At 46.1% G+C, this 17,752-nt stretch overlaps 1 long non-coding RNA gene across 1 annotated transcript; it reads left to right on the top strand.

The window, feature by feature from the left end:
• The first annotated feature begins 410 nt into the window (after positions 1-410).
• On the top strand, positions 411-14,381 carry LOC311589863. Its single transcript, XR_014776663.1, has 3 exons — positions 411-597; positions 10,411-10,865; positions 13,618-14,381. It is a non-coding gene; the product is annotated as an uncharacterized lncRNA (long non-coding RNA).
• Positions 14,382-17,752: the final 3,371 nt, after the last annotated feature.

Below are 17,752 nucleotides of genomic sequence, written 5' to 3'. Positions count from 1 at the left end.
GGGCAAGAAGGCTGGAGAGTAAGTACAGTATATTCCCTGATAGGGCACGTGATATCCACATTCCACAGAACTGGATTCTGATTGGCCACAAGAGCGGAATGTTGCAGGTTTCCACATCCCTCAGGTTATTAACTCCAAAAACCGTGGGTTGTCCCTCTGTGGGCACCAAGCATATCCTGTGGCATCTGCTACTTGGCACCTGTAGGGAAGCCTGAGGTGTGAGGCGGGAGGCATATGGTGTGCCATGTAGGAAGGTATTGCCAGGCTGTGCCTACATAACCCTGGTGGGAGCCCCCATTGAGTCAACGTTCTGTGGCAATTGGAGCAGAATAAGAGGCAAGCATTCTGGAAACAGAAGAACCTGAGAGGATTGGAGGTGCCTCATACTGAAACAGAGGCGGGGGCTGGGGGGGGGCAGCGGGTTTAAACTCATCAGAAATGTTATTTAACATATGCCAGAAGCAGTGTGATTATCTGAAGAATGAGCATTTAGGGCAGAACGAAGAGCAAGATCAAGCGTAATCAAATGGGAGCACACACAGCATGCTCAAGAGACAGCGACGGGGGCACGGCAGGGCCGCGGCAGCGAGCTGAAGGGTAAGGAGTGTGGGAGGAGAGGATGCTGGGCAGGCTGTTGGAGGTCAGCTTATGCGACATTACAGGTTGCAGGAGGAAGTTGGGTTCTGCTTCAGGTACCATGAACAGGCGTTGGACAGGTATGGTTCTGGGAGATGTGTGGTACAACGCAAATTATATTCAAAAGATTCATGTGGAGAAGAAGTTAAGAAAAGCCCATGGCAGAGCAGGGAGACCAAAACATGGCTTCTTGGTGTACAGATGAGAAAGCCTAAGGATCTACCTCAGAGCGTGGTAGTAGAGCATGAGAAATGCCTGACTGACGGATGCTCTCTGAGGGCAGAACACCAAAAGGATCACATTTGCGACTGTGTACGCAAGGAATGAGGACAGCAAAATGAAAGATGCTTCCATGGTTGTTGGTCTGAACAACTGGAAGGATGAACTTGAAGTGAGGAGAGGGGCCATGGAGAGAAAGTTTCCAGGCATATCAGCTGCTGCTCATCCCCCGGACACGCCTCCCCCATGTGAGGGACCAAGAGGGTTGGGTAGTAGAGATGTCACGGACTAGGGATGGAGCTTGAGAGAGCAACTAGCACAGTGATCACAGTTAAAACTACAAATCCAGGTAGGGCCATCCAAAGGATGAGGTGGGAAAGTGGAAAGGCAGAAGGTTTGAGTCCAGACGTCCTCAGAATGGAAAGGATGAGGAAAACAGCACTGAAGACTAAGTTCCCAGAGAGATGAGGAGAAGCAAGGGCAGACAGGATGCTAGAATGCCTCGCTAATTGTGCTAGTCATGAAATAAACACGCTATAGCTTTGTGGTTCAAATGTCTTTCAAAGGTCTGTGTTAAAACCTGGCCCACACTTGGAGCTGTTGAGGGATGGTAGAACCTTGACAGAGTAGAAGAACTTCTGGATGACTGGAGCACATCGTCATAGGAAACTGTGGGAATCTGGTCCCTTTATTTTTCATGTGGATGCATATGTGGGCATGCACACACGTATAGGTCCTGGACCTCAGGCAAGTGCCTTTTACATTTAATTTGGGGAGGCTCATCTGGGATAAAGTCTCATTATCCCACGCAGGCTGGCCTGAGCTGACCATCTTCTTGCCTTGACCTCCTGAATGCTGAGATTGCAAATGTGGATGCTATAACTGTCTGAACTTTTATTTATATTGGTTTCCTAATGCCAGGGCACCTATAGAAGTGGGACCTATGCTGAGGTTCCCACCTCAGTTTACTTAACTGCAAAATTATATATATATATCTAGCAGTGGTTGTTAGAAGATTCCACAAAGAATTTCATCAACAGCGATGTGTTATACACAGTTATACACAGATATATGTGCCAGTTATGTTTGTAATGCTCTTCTCTCTCCATGCCTTATTTCTTTGCCTTTTTGTTCCTCAGTCATCCATAGTTCCCCTTAGTTCTACCCTGCCCCCAACCTCCTTTTTTTCTTTTTGTAGAGGGACTAGCCTCTTTAGGTCAGGACTTTGCTTGGGAAAGCACCACTTTCACCATGTGTAACAAGAGGCTAACTGTGTGTTTTCCTCAACTCCACACTTTGCCATATTCTAACTGTGGGTCATGAGGTACCGTCTCTGTGTGCTGGTCCTCTGCTCCCATGCCGTAAGTCCAGGCATGGGAAATATCAATACTAGGCAAAGAACAGCCATGTAGTTCTGCAGTGTGTTTTCTTTTTCTCCCTTCTGCCATGGGCCTAAGCCTGCAGTGAGCTACAAAGGCATGTTGGGAGCAAGCAAGCATTCTGCAGAAAAAAGATTCTCAGCCTCCATCTTGCTCTGGCCCCACCCTCAGAAGAGTTTCCAATGTAAGGCAAGCTGAGGTGAGAGAACGGGGGAGCTTTAAACAAATGTTTAAGAATTAAGTGCAAAAAGACGGCTAAGACACCGCAATGGCCCAGCTTGTACCTGTCAGAATCCGGTCTGTGGGAATACTGGAAGCACTATAAAAAATAGTCTGGGATGTCACCGAGGTAGAAAGGACCAAGACCACGGGAGTTTAAAGGGGCAACCAATCATATCCAATAAACTTAGTTAACAAATACAAGCATAAGGATTGCCTTGAAGCTAGGTTTTCTAGTAATTGCTTCCAATTCTACCCAGAAGCCTTTGAGACAGAGGGATTCCCTTGAACCTTTTCACTGCCATGACTGAGGAAACAACGGTACTGTGTCTGGGGGTGATCCCTTCTCTTCTGTGACGTGACGTGATGTGTTGGACGTCGTTACTTCTCTGAGAGGAGCCCGGGTGTGTGCTGAGATGGTGTAGGGTGGGAACCCACGAGCCTTCATCCAAATCATCTCCATGGAAACCTCACAAGCCTTCCTACCGGTTTTGATTTTGCATCATTTAGTTTTCCTTTATCTTGACAAAAACCCTGAAGTGCTCTCCCTAAAAGGAGGAGAGGCTCACAGCTGTGGAGGCGGGGAGGCCCCACTGCTTCTGTTCTTGTGATGGAGGGAGCGTGTGATGGAGAAGGCAACTCACCATGTGACAGCTCAAAAGCAAAGTGAGATGGGAAGAGGACCAGAGTCCAGATGTCCCTTCAAGGGCATGCCCCCTAAAGCCCAGCTACCTTCTACCAAGCCCCATCTCTTAAAGGTTCCAGCATTTCCTACCACCACAGGCTGGGGACCAGATCCTTCCAACATAGGCTGCTGAGGAACATTTGTCATTTAACTGTAGAAGTTTTTTTTTTTTTATGAAAAAAGAAAAAGAAAACACTGAGTTATTCTGCCAGTTACCGAACTATTTCTATATTTCCCTACGAGTCCTTACAATTCCTTGTTCTTGGGTGATTTTCTAATTTCATTGATCATGGTTTTGTGGTTCCCCCACCCCCTTTTTTCCCCAGGAAAGCCTCTATAGTTTGAAATCTCCAAGCTAGAATCTGAAGTCGCCCTGTAAACGGCACGCCCGCTGCCTTTTGCTGGCTGCTCTTGTATCTCAGTTCAGCAAATAGCAGCTGCCAGTTGTGATCAGAATATGGAGCTAATTCTTTAGGGCCCACAAGGGGGACAGTCTTCCTACAGGACAGATGGCACCTCCAGCATGACTCAGACTGGCCATCTAAGCCCAGGTGGCCTTGGATAGGTGCCTAAGGTCAAGGGTCCAATGTACTTGCAAGCGGGCATTGGGCCAGCACAACAGATGGAGGCGGATAGGGATAGCCAACCGGCCACGTGAGGCCTGGACAGTCCACACCTAGGGGAGTGATGGCAGTGTTTCAATCTCTCTGAAAGATGCCCCAGTACTGAGATACAAAGGGAGGTACTTTGAGGGCACTCTCTGCCATCCCCAGTCAGATGCCCTCAGGCATAGAATCAAGCAGGAGAAAATGGAATCTCTGACTTTGTCTGAATTGACCAGAAAGACTCCACTGGGACAGAGCGGAGGCTTCCCTAATTTAATAACCTTCTCTCTCTGGCCAGACTCTAAGTGTGGAAGGTGAATCTCAGCCATGTGCTTTCCTCTTCTGCGTAGTCCTTGGTGGTCTGTTGGTAGGTGAAGGCCCAGAGCCTCTGGGTGCAGATATGGGAATAGCAAAGCAGCCTTCATCATGGAAGCAATGTGCTTTGAGCATTTCCCCTCTTCTTCTGTGACAGCGTTTTCCTCTGGTCTCCGTCCTCAGTAGGGTGTTTGTGCCATAAATGTCCCCGTATGTTCTGTGGCTGGAGCTGCTTCTATCAGTTGTCTGGCCAGATGTCAATGGTCCCACTGTTTGTTTGTCAACTTTCCGTTGCTATAATGAAAGAATGAGAGGAGGCCTGAAAAAAATTTTAATTGGCTAAGCCCTGATAGAGACAGACCCAAAGAGTAGCTGGGAAGTGCATTCCCTCCTGAGCCACCACAAATGGCCTCAGTGCCAATCTAAGGGTCACAAAACTCTTTAAAGAAACAGACTTAAAAGGCAGGAAAAGGAGATTTTTTTAAAAGTAAGGGGATTCGAGCTCACAGCTGTAAGAAAGAAGCCTCACCAGAGATAGTGTTATCTGATAGCAACTGACCTGCCCCAGTGGGAGATGGGATTACTAAGGAAACAGACATTTCCCTGAGCAAAGTGGTGAACAAAGAGAACAAAGAAAGTTAAGCCATGGTGGTTTTGGCATCTTTTTTCTGTAGCCTGTCACCTTTTGGGCATTAGATCTCCTTATGTTACTCAACCAATAGATGATTGCCAGACTAGGATCCCCTTGGTTAGGAGACATTGGGAGGAAAAGGACTTATGAAAGGTCCCCAGATCAACACCCCAGGGTCGCTTCCTGATACTTTTGATTTGGTGTCCTCTTGTGTTTACAGCAGTTTCGAGTCTTTCTGGTTCTTTTTGGGGGAAATCTCAAAATCTGGGCGCAGCAATAACAAATACCCAAAATAAATGAACTATTAAAGAAGAAGAAGAAGAAGAAGAAGAAGAAGAAGAAGAAGAAGAAGAAGAAGAAGAAGAAGAAGAAGAAGAAGAAGAAGAAGAAGAAAAGCTTTGCTTTATTTTGGCTCACTGTTTTGGGGGGCTTCAATCCAAGATTACCTGTCCTCACTTTGGAAGATGGGGTGAGGCAGCAAATCTTGTTTGGAGCATGCGGTGAAGGAGGCTGCCTGCAGCGTGACAGCTGGGAAGCAGAGGGATAGGGGCTGAGTCTAGGGCCATTGAAGGCACACCCCCAGTAAGTGACCTCATTTCCTTCAATTACGCAATATCTCCTCGAAGTTCCACCAGCTCCTAATAACGTAACAGACCGGAGGCCAAACCTTATAGCACACAGGCTTTAGGACGCACCCATCTAGACCTTAGCATCTCACAGACTGGCATGGATGAGATGCTGTGTAGTCTCTCTGAAGGTCTAAATTTATGTTTCTTCAACCAGCAACATATTTGTGTGGGCAAGATGGTTGGAAAGGTCGAGCTTCTAGTATGTATGCTCCAAGACACAGGAGCAACTCTGGGAAGACTGAGGGGCAATCTCAAGGGTTTTATAGATGGGGAAAGGAAGGGAAAGAGACTAAGCATGTGATCAAGGCAGACTCTGGATGGAAAAAAAATGAACTGTACCATGACACACACACTGGTCCTTCCTCATTATGGATGACTGCAAAGGAGGACAAGATGGGTGGCAGAGGGAATTGACAGGTGTATCTTTTCCCCCCGCCCCCCAATACCCTTCTGCTTTGACCTGCCTATCTGAAGTTGCAAGACATGGCTTCCTCTCCTAGAGAAGATATCTTTCAGTGGTATGCACTATCTGTATCCGTTAGAATGAGCAGTGATAGAGAGGGCACATGGTTGGTTCCCAGCCTCCAGGCCTCTTCTAGACGAAGTTTGCATCTATAAAATGGATGTAGATGGAAGGACTCTTAGGCCTCCTTTGGGACCGTGCTCTTAGCCTCCCTTCTTAGCGCCTCTGTAGAAATGACTCAACAAACCTTATCATATGCTGGATGTTATAGTCAGTACCTTATGACTGTCAACTCACTTAGTTCTCGTGTGACGTAGGTACCATTGTCACCGGCATTCCACAAGGCCACCCTTGTTCCAGAGGCCACAGCTGGTGGTCCGCAAGGACTGAAGGCCTGCTCTGTTGTCTGGCTAAGTCTTACCTAGAAGGCATTGTTTTCTACTCTGCAGCTACAACTACCCAGCAATTCACATCTCCTTGGGTTTTTCCTCCGTGGCAAGGCTAGGTGAGGGACTGACTACAGATAAGGGTCCTGTGATTTTTGTCATTCCCAGAAGGTACCACAGGACGTGGTACCTACTTCGCACTTAGTGAATGTGTTTCTCAACCACAACTCCTTGCTTCCACCAGCAGGGCCACTACGTTCTCCATGGTATATGTAGTAGAGTAAACACTTTTGGTTTTTCACTTTGCATCCCCGCTGCTGCTCAGACCATTTGTCACACTCCTGGGTCTCTGTACCCTGCCGTCCCCCCTGACTGTTTATTGTTGCAAAAAGTGGCTCTAGGGGGGCAGTGGGCTGCCAGCTAGGTGTGACCAAACTCTCTTGGGTCTGTTTGTTCCACCACATGTAGCCACCCACTGCAGAATGTGGCGCCCTTGAAAGTACATCCTCCCTCAAGACTTCTCTCCTCTGCCCTGGGAAGTTGCCTAGCAACCTCCCTCTTCTTTCTCTCCCTCTGCTCTTGTGCAGTTCCACTCTCATTTCCATCACTCCAGTACCCACCCCCGGCTTCTCTTCGGTGCCATTAAGCTGCACATCTCTGCTTCAGTAGCCTTCTCCCCAAGCTACACAGACTCCATTATAAAACAGACCCTTGCTGAAGCATTCTTTCCTTTTCTTCCCTTTGACAGTTCTGTGAAACTCTTCACACTATTCTCTTCATGGTAACCTCCAGAGCAAACTACCAAAGAAGGAGAGGCAAAAGCAAAAGGCAAACCAAGGCAAAAGATAAAGAACCAAATGTCTCCAAAAGCAAATGACTGAAATTTCCTAAGGCACACAGCCAGATCTCAGATAACTCCCTTCACCCCGACCCTTAAGAAGTTGGACCATATGAGACTATAGCAGGCAGGGTGGGAAGTGGTCTGAGGAACAGGAACAACACACAGTATTATTACTTTCTTTGGAACCACGGCAGAACTTTCCTCTGCTGCCTGCTTCTGCGTCTGGAAGAAAGGGAGCCCCTCCCTTGTCTCAAAGGCCATTCAACAAGTGTCATGGTCATTTGGGATATGTCTGCCATCGTTTTGGCTGCTATTGGCTAACAGATAGCAGATGGTACCTTGCCCAGCCCACTTCCTTACAAAGAAAGGCGGTCTGTCAGGGAAACAGAGGCACCCCTTCTTAACATCAGTTAAGACATCTGCTTGGCTCATCCTTGGCTTTTCAACAGCAAAATTCCATGTCTCTGCCACGAGTTTAGCTCTGATTGTGTCTGCTCAACCAGGGCTTTATAGACATCTCCACCTGTCACCTCTTTGTACCTGAGGATTTAAAAAAAAAATGTGATCCAAAGTATACAGATATATAAAATAGGCACATAAATCAGGGATTTGCCAATAATAAATCATAAATAAATTTATTTTAAAAATAGTTCTGAGGGGTGCTGGAGAGGAGAGAGAGAGAGAGAGAGAGAGAGAGAGAGAGAGAGAGAGAGAGAGCGCTCCGTTGGTAAAGTGCTTGCCTTGCAAGACAGAGAGCCTACATTTGACCTTCAGAACCCATGTAAGGAAACTGGTCATGGTGGCCCATGTTTGCAATCACAGTCCTGGGAAGGAAGATGCGGGTGGATGCTTGGAGCTCACCGGCCAGCCATCTTAGTCTATTTGGTGAGCTTCAACAGGTCAATGAGGAACCTTAGCTCAAACAACAACAATAACAACAACAACAACAACAACAACAACTTGAATGTCACCTGAGGAACCACAGCTGAGATTGTCCTCTAGCCTCTAGATACATGCACATGAGAACTCACAAGCTCCTATTGTATATACATGTTAATGCGCACACATGCACACACACAAAAAACTCTCACAATTATTCAATATATATATAACTTACAGTTTATTAAATATTAAAGCAAATTTGCATGCTAAAGAGATGAATGCACATTTTTTATAGAAAAATTAATCTTGGCTGAATATTGTCTCTGGAATGAAGAGAATCTTCAACACTTTTTGGAATTGATTGTATTTTGACATCATGATAAAAATGCTAAGAATGCTGTTTTGCATGAATACATAGGGCAAAACGGTGGGGTATGTTTAGGGCCATTTCAGAGATTGTTAGAAATCTTCCCAAGACAAGACTTATTCAATATTTTTTTTTAAAAAATAAAACACAAGGCAGCAACTCAAACAGCAATTTTGAAAGTTAAACATTTGAACCCAGTGCAATGCAAAATTATCCATAGATGATAAGGAGTGACGGTAGGAGAGCATTAGGAGCCTTTGTCTTCTGTAATTAAGCCATTATATGTCTATAAGAGAAGAAAGAAACTTGGTATGTACAGTGAAACACTGCAAAGCTTGACATATCCATAGTCATGAGTCTGAGCCAATGGGTTTGGGTGACATTTTGAATCTTTGTGACAAGCCCAGGGTGAAATATGCATGCAATGCGTTGAGAACCAGGGTTGAAGCGAAGTTTTGGTTTTAAATTAATTTTTGGTCCCTGTGTGCTCAGAAGCTCTTTACCATGTCAACTTTCTCACAATACCTACTTTGAGTTGCATAACCCCCTATGGGGTCATGACGCACAATTTAAGGATCTGAGGGCCAGGAAGTTGCCTCAGTGGAGAAGGGCACTTGCCACCAAGTCTGACATCTTGGATTTGGTCCCTGGGACCCACGTAGAGGAAGGAGAGAAACAATTCCTTCAGATTGTCCCTTGAACTCACATGCCACACTGTGCCATGTGCACATCAAAAATTAGCCAATTGGTTAATGTAACAAAGAGTTCATGAATCTGGGTACTAGATTACTATTTGGAGAGAAAAATGGAGGCTCACCATGGCCCCATCAGAAGGATCAGCTGCCTGGGACCCATGACCTTCTACCATCCACATCACATCATCCCCAAGGCGACAAGTTGCGAGTAGGGCGACAAAATTCAAAGGAGCAACGTTACTGTGACTTCCCTCAGTGCTGCCTGGTAATCACAACGGTCCTCAGCGTCAGAGGTCTCTCCGAGATGGTTAGCTCTGGGTGGCCTCAGGCAGGACTTCCAAACTCTAGTCAGAGTCCTTGGAGAGATGAAGGGTAACTGGGGACAGCACAGCTATGTACTCCTCTGTTGTCAAAGGAGAGGGGACATTAGCCTCTTTGGGGGGGACCACACATGCATGGCCACTTTGGTTATTCGCCACACAATCTGCACAGTCAAACTGGAAAAGCTCTGGGTCTTTTAAATACCACTGTTATTCAGCCGTCTTCACTCACCACTTCATCCTGTTTACCTGGCCTGAAATTTTTCTATTGAATGAGGGTATTGCTCAGTTGTAGAAAGCACATGTTGTATTCACAGGACTACGGGTCCCATGCCCAGAACTTGGGACAGAACCCAAAACCCAAAACAAAACAAAACAAAACAAAACAAAACAGAAGTGTTCTATCTAAACAAGTAGCCTCATGCAACTACATTTGTACCATAATGGGATTAAAAAGCAATTCAGAACTGTGTGTAGGGTCTGGTTTTGCTGAGGTTTTCTAGGGGAAAGACATAAAGGGGACGTAAAAGGGATGGAAGTTAGAATACTTGGGTAAACCCAGGCTCATGTGTCCCTGGCTGTGCCCAGCCCCCCTGATCCTCTTCCGGTGTGCCCATTTCTCAATCTAGCGCTAATAGCAAAAGTGCGGGAGCAGCTGGACCAGGGTCCCAAGTGGCACATGCAACTTAATGCATATTCAGCTAACTGCGCCTCCTGTCACTGGACCGCTTTCTCCCCTTATCTCCCAGGCTCAGGAGACTGGCTTCTGTTAAACATGGCTGCCACGCTCCACACCAGGAGGACTGGAGGGCACAGGTGAGGCTGGCAGCATGACTGTGCACACAAATTTATGCCACTTGCAGAATTAACTCCTCACCGAGGTTTTGCATTGCTGTGAGTTTCTTTTCGAGGTCTAATTGCTGAGTGCTGGGGAAACAGCTACACTGTCCAAGACTAGGGAGTGCTGTCAAGTCACTCTGGGAAAAGTTAGGCATAGTGTTAATGCTGTTTTACTGTTATTATGTGGGGACAAGATGCTGGACCACTAGACAAATGGCTCTGTGTGGAAGTTTTTTTTTTTCTACTTGGTTCTTACAACAACCCTGTAGAGTCACTCCTACTGCTTTTCCTGTTGCAGATGAGGAAACAGAGGTTGTCGGAGATGGAGTTACCCTGGATTGCTGGTGATTTTTCCAGGTTCCAGAGACTGAAAGCCTCCTCCCGGATGACTCAGCATTAACTTTAATGATCACTTTTCCTTGAAAGCTGTTCCCCTTTGAAAGCAGAAAAACCTCATATGTCAGGAATACAAATCAGAAGCCTTGCTTAGCACTGACATAGGAGCCTTGGTGGGGAGTCACAGCTCCGGAATCTTCCGAACTCTCTGGGTGCCATATTAGCGCTTTGCACGTGCTCCTCCTGTCTTTTCACACTCTGTCTCAGACACTGTCTTGATGAACAAGTATCTGTGAGTGCTCCGGAGAGCCAGCTTCCCTCCAGTTCCCTTTGTGCTCTCTGGATCAGGAGAGAACATTATGGGATGGCCCAGCTATATCGCCTGCTCCGCTGTGCTCACTTCTGCCAACAGGTCTGGTAGGTCCTCCTCATCCTTGCCCGAGGTTCATCATACCCTGGGGAGAACTGTGATGAGTTATATGTGATTAAAACTCCTCCTGGCTTTTCAGTGCTCACAAGGGACTGGAAGCCAGAGAAACAGTAGCTCACCACTCCTTCTGGGCCATCTGGAATAAACCTGTGATTACAATAGGGACATGGAACCGTCAAACCATAAGATAGCAAGCCCTATGGGCTCAAGACCCAACAGCACTGACCAATCATATTAGCATTCTAATTTGTAGACTCTACTAGAGGATTTGGTATTCTTCCCTGGGGGCTGTTGGGGGGGGGGTCACAGAACTGTAGAGATTGAACATTGAACCACGTAAGGAGCACCACCAGGTAGATGAAAGACGCAGAAGGTGGGTAGATTTATTTATCTGCCAGCAATTTTTTTTGGCAGAGAGCATCAAAATGTTTTGATGAAGGAAGACCTTGTGCTAACCCATAGAAAGGTGCCATATGGCCTAGCGGTGGCTCTGTCACCTCTCTTGGTGGAGGAGGCAGATGACGCAGTGGTAGGCACACCCTGACGTGGGGACACCAGTAGGTGGGATGTCTATGGAGAGAGGGAAAGGCCACCTGGATCTGAAGCTCCAGTAACCACTTAGGTTTCTACATATGTTCCTTTACTAATGAGCTTGCTTTCCTGTCTATCACAAGAATGAGACACTAGTGCCAGCATCTAAGTGTGTTGTTTGGTGTGTGGGGGGGGCGTGTGTGGGCGTGTGTGTACATGTGTGTGGGCATGTGTGGGCGTGTGCATGTGTGCGTGTGTGTGTGTGGGGGGGGCATGCATGCATGTGTGTGGGCATGTGTGGGCATGTGCATGCGTGTGGGGAGGCATGCATGCGTGTGTGGGCATGTATGCATGTGTGTGGCGTGTATGGGCATGTGCATGTGTGTGGGTGTGCATGCATGTGTGTGGGCATGCATGTATGTGTTTGTGTGTGTGTGTACATGTGTGTGGGCATGTGTGGGCATGTGCATGTGTGTGGGCGTGCATGTATTTGTATGGGCGTGCATGTAAGTGTGTGGGCGGGCGCGCACGTGTGTGTGTGTGTGTGTGTGTGTGTGTGTGTGTGTGTGTGTGTTTATCTTTTGTTAGGCACTAGAGAAGTCATGTCTCACTACTTAAACTACTACTCCACTATCCTATTGCTATAAATTAAAAGATTCTAAGTTGAAACCAGGCCTCTTGGCTGGCAATGTGCCAGAGCCAATTTGCTCGTGTCTCTCGACCAGCTCCCAAATAGGAACATGACTTCCCAGTGACTAAACTGGCCAAGCAGTTCAATGTCATATCAAGGTTAGGCAAGACCTAGGGGCCAACACCCGCAGCCCAGAGTTTGCTATGGTGAGACGCTGCAAGGTCACAAGAAGAAAATGATCAAACGGTGATGGGATTCCCAGGCACTTTTTCACTTCTTCAGCCTCTGACCAGATCGGTGGGCAGCAGTGAACACGGCAATGAAATTAGATGTACCAAATAGACCCAAGTAGCCAATTCCCAGACACCACACTGTAGACCACTATGTCTTTCTCAGGTTCTGGGAAAGGACTCAGGTCAAAGGAACAGACTGACTTCCAGGTTGCCTCCATCTGTGCATTCCTCAGCACCTCCAAAGTCCTCTTCCTGGCCACAGCTAGCCAGATCAAGAGGAACAAGTGCAAAGGGGCAAGTGTGAGGAAATTTTAGGAACAGACAAAAAGAAGCCCCTATCAGTTCATATCCAGAGAGGGCTGAGCCATGTGGCCAAACCACAGTACAAGAGAGGCTGTAAAATCAGTTCATGTAGCTGGTGGTGACCTCCACAGGACAATCCCATGTGACAGGGCCATGTGGTAAGTTGACCAAGAGTTGTTGGCCATGGAAACAAATGTTGAGCAAACAGTAGAAATCGGGGCTTCAGGGTTTCAGGGCTTCGGGGCTGGAGACACAGTTCTGATCCAGGTTAGTGGGAAGGTTATGAGACGAAGCAAGGTCAGTGGTTCCACAGAAAGAGCTGGCACCACAAACCAGTATTGCCTGCCATAATTATGAACACAGTGAGTAAGTGCTGTTGGCCACCCAGGGAGAATTCCCGTCAGTGGTGCTAGTTCCCGCCACCGGGATGTTATTTGTGACCACTTTAGATGGGGGCCAGCCATTGCCCAGGACTCAATCCAGGTCTTTCAGAATGCACTTCAACTGTGCCTTCCATGGGCAAAGGGTATTCAATGGTGCTGAAAAGGAGATGGATGTGACTTGGAGTGACATGTTGTTGCTCAGGCCTCTAATGGACTATCACTCAAGCTCATAAAGAACTCAGTTGACTCGCCTGCATCTGAAACCTGCCAATCACAAATTGCTATATGTGTAGGGCAGTGTTCTAGCATAACCCTAACATTCCCACCCCTTGATACAAACACCAAATATAGTGCCCACCTTTTGAGAGTGTTTGGGACATGTTAACATGATGGGTCGCGGCTCCCAGAATTAATTTATGTTAAACAGCAAAGCTGCTAAGTTACAAGTTTGACTCTTAAATGCCCACAAAGATCCATATGAGAAAAGCTTGGTTGCCAACCTGTGACACTGTTAGGAGGTGACAGAACCCTTAGGAGGTGTGGCCTAGTGGAAGGGAAGTGGGGGCATTGGGAGTGAGCTCTTGGGGGCAGACGTTGAGATGTGATAGGCTCAGTGGATTATAAGATCCTGGCTCATCTCCTCTCTTCTGCTTCCCAGGTGCCATGATGCGAGTGACTTCGATTGACACCATGCTTCCACTGTGGTAGCCTGTCTTTCCACGGGCTCAAGGGGATGAGGGTCAGGTGACTATGGGTTGAAACTCTAGAGACTCTAAGTCCAAATCAACCTTTTTCTTCATGTTGGTGCTGCAATGGAAAGCCGACTGGTGGATGCTAGGATAGTCACTGCTGTCACATTCAGTACAGAAAAAGATCACATCATCGTCAGCTGGAGAAAGGTTCCCCTACTGCGTCAGAAGTATGCTGCCATGTGGTCAAGTGACTAAGACCCAAGGAAGACATCTGGGAGCTGAGGCTGACCCAGGCTGTCAACAAGCAAGACGCTTGGCAGTTCAGGCTCCAAGAAACAACAGCAAGGAGCTGAATATTGAAAGTATGTGAGTTTGGGAAAAGAACTCCAAGCCTGACATGAGACTGCAGCTCCTGCCAGGACCTTGATTTTAGAGCAGAGGGCTCAGCCAACTTATGCCTGGCCTCCTGACCTGTGCACATGGACCATAATAAATACGCGTTGCTTAAGTCACTGTGTTTGTGGCAATTTGTTACACAGCAATAGAAAACTAATAGAGGGTAATTGGCTGAGTCACTTCACTTCTGACATCCCAGTTTTCTTGTTTGTTTTTTTTTTCCGTTAATTTCTGAAATGAGTATTCCAACTCAATTTATTGAGATAACCTATCTAAAGGAGTTTTATAAATTGTCAACTCATTAACACTGGTGAAAAGGGTTTAATAGCAATATGCAGAAACAATAAATTAACGTTGAGAAGAAAAACAAGGAACTAGAGCCTTTGTCTTTTTAAAAAGCATATCTAATTGGTGCTTATTTTTAGAAGTCATACTGGTCCTCTCTACTTAATGCTCTGGTTTTTTTTCCCTCCTCCTTAGCAATCAGAGTTAGCGAAGCCTGCTGGCAGGAGACTGGGTGATTCTAGAAATGTCTGTGCGATGGATTGCATTGTGTAGATTAGTCCTATTTAAGAAGTAGCCGTGGGAAGACTGTGCACATTATTCTGCCTCCAGTTATCTCAAGTTTCAAATCCTCCAGCTGAAGTTGTCATTGCACTGAAAATAAAAACTGGCCTAGTGATGTACAGAGCCAACAAATCTCAGCAGGAGCCACCAGTGTCACTGAAACACAGCAGTCAACTGGCCTGCTAACTTTTAAGTTCCTTCAAGGGCTTGTCTATTTGACTACATTGATATAAATATGAAATGATATGGAGAATTTGGAAAGAAAGATAAAAAGATGCTATTTTGGCAGGTTAGTCAAAAGGACTTTTTAAAAAAAATCAAATCAAATCAAAATCCCATCCTTGCTATTGAGTAATTTGGAGTCTTACTTAAAAATTCAAAATGGCCCCATATCTTTGGAAAGTATAGCTAACTAATGATGGGAAAGTGTATATAAGCTAAATTTACAGATCCCGTGTTATATAAAAATGGAGGCACTGTTAATGAAGGCTTGTATTTACCTATGGATTTTTTTCTTCTGTTCAACTCACTTTAATACACACTATGTGCTTATTAGAGTGGCTAAGCCTGACCGTGTCAAGTTGTAGAGAGGACTGAGTCAGAGACCATGTTCAAAAAATTAAAGTGGAAGGCAGTTGAGGAAGCTCTCTGATACTATCCTCAATCCCCCTAGCCCCCTCAAAATCACTTTCACATATATTATCAAAGTTTGGTTCTCAGAACAAAAGTATGAAGTTATTCAGAAAAATATTTAAACTCTTATATGGGAGGATTTTTAAGTTCCTGGGGAAAACATGAGTTCCAAAGGGTTTTCGCCACACTGGTATGTAGCATGATGGTGCAAAGGCATTTCCAAGTAGGATTGCCTTACCAACCAAGGTGTGGGTAGCCCGTCCCACTGGGACTATTCCATTCTTCACAGTAAACCAAACACAGCAACACTGGAAAACCAAGTCCAAGCATGAATGTTTTAGATGAGGCAAAACCAAGCAGTAGTAGCTTAACTAATTGTTTTTAATATTGTATGACAAAGTGAGTTGTATGATAAAGCCCTGCAAGTATAGGCCAAATTGTGGTGTTTGCCTTGGGAAATAGTGCTTGTGTAATTGTTAGAGTGATAAACTGAACTGGTCACTCCCTGCCCCAGAATCATCTTTATTTGAGACCATTGGTGGCTGATATAATGGCCACGCTGGGATTTAAGGAGGTAGAAGACGTTTTTTCCATAAAGATGGGCGAAGCAATCCTTTTGAGGAAAGCAACTAACAGGGTTTGCTGCTAAAGACACCATTTGTGAAATCAAGCACCTATAAGGCATTTTTGAAAATTTACTGGCTGTTTCTTGATGTGTAAGGCTTTTCTGATAAGCTTGTGATGACATTAATTAGCATATTTTATTGTATCATGAAATGTGTGGATATAGGATTGGTCTGCCTAAACTTAATGAGCCAATATTTTCCAAGTGACCAGTCTGATGGTATTATAAATTCACAATAATGGGGCGGGGGGAGGCTATTCAAGACAGACTAATATAATTTACCAGAACATAAGGGGTTCGTAGATATGATTTCATACTTATTATACACTGTAGCGCTATCGGTTACTTTTTTTTTTCTCTCTCTCTCACTACTGTGAGAAAGCACCAACAGGCACCGATTACAGGAGGAGGCAGACTTTATTTGGGTTCACAGTTTCAGAGAGCACAGCCCACAGCAGCAGGCTTTGCTGAGTGGCTCTGCAGTAGCAGGACTGTGAGGCAGCTCCTGTTCCATCCTGGCAGGTTAGAAAGCAAAGACTGGCTCTCTAAAACAGTCCGCATCTTCTGGAAACTTCACAGAAATGGCTGAGGTAAGACCCCTGTGAAGGGGTGACAAACATGGAATCAAGAGATGGGGTCTTGTTCCTCCCAAAGGGACAGAGAGAGGCAAGCAAAGAGAGTAAGTAGATTGCAAGGCTAGGAGCAGAAGCCCCAGTGGTGTGGGGAAGGGATTGCAAGCCTAGCAAGGTAGGAGGCCTCTAAAAGCTGCATAAAGCAAGCAAGCCACCAGACTCCTGTTAGAGCCAGCCCCACTGGCTGGCGCCTTGACTTGTTCCCAGTGGGTCCTGTTTTGTATTTCTGGCCACAAAGACAGTGAGGGCTGTCTGGCACTGTGACATACTACTGTGTTTGCAGGTTTTTGTTGTTGTTGTTGTTGTTTTGTTTTTGTTTTTGTTTTTTGCTTCAGCAGAAATGGAACACTAATACAAACTCATTGGGATGTCCACAAGACTGTGAGAGTGTCCCAAACCCAAAGAGTCTGAGAGTCACTCCTGGTAGCAATCTGAAAACAGCTGTAATAGAGTCAGGCTTGGGCAGAATGCAGGAGCCCAAGTAGAGTCAACAGTGGCTGCCTCCAACCGGGTCATTATGTCAGTGATCCTGGGTCCTAGCACAGAAGAAGAGTTTTATAGACGAGTATACAGTAAGAGATTAGCATGGAAACAGCCCCTTTGTTCTCTGTCACATAAATAGCCCACTTACCATGATAATATGGCTTATGGGGTCCTGGCGGCATGCTGGAAAACTTGTGGATAACTAGTCTTACTATCTTTATTCCCTAAGACACAGCAACTTAATCCCAGGGTCTCCAAGGCAACTGTGCAAGGACACGTAGCCAGCAACTGTCAGAGCTGGACATCAAATCTCAATCGGTCATATCCTCAGACGTCACTCTTTCCAACATGGCCTCTATGGGTTTGGATGCATCTACCCAAAGCTGGTAGCCACTATGCCATCAGGAGGAACTTCGAGACAGGCCCAGGGGAGGCCCAGGGAGCTAGGAAGGGCAGGTGATACCCACTAAGATCACAGGTGTCCTGTCTGCTGCACTGGCAAACCTCTTAGGCAATTTATCCAAAAAGCCAGTTGTTTTCCTCTGGATGAGTTTATGCCCCTGGGATTTCAAGTGAAAGGAATAAATAAGTTTAACGCAAGGGAACAATGGCTGAGTCGCTTAAGCCTCGGTAGCAAGCATTATCTAATACAATTTTCCAGAAATTGTCATCATTATCACTTGTCTTCTGGAGGCACCAAGGCACTCGAAACCGAGTGTTACCATGGCGCCTACGATCTTCAGCAATTTTTCTTTTTGTTCCATT

Source organism: Acomys minous (genome assembly GCF_964271855.1).
Source record: "Acomys minous genome assembly, chromosome: 19".
NCBI lineage: Eukaryota > Metazoa > Chordata > Mammalia > Rodentia > Muridae > Acomys > Acomys minous.
Note: the sequence above shows the minus strand (reverse complement) of the source record. Positions and strands in the feature narration are given on the sequence as shown.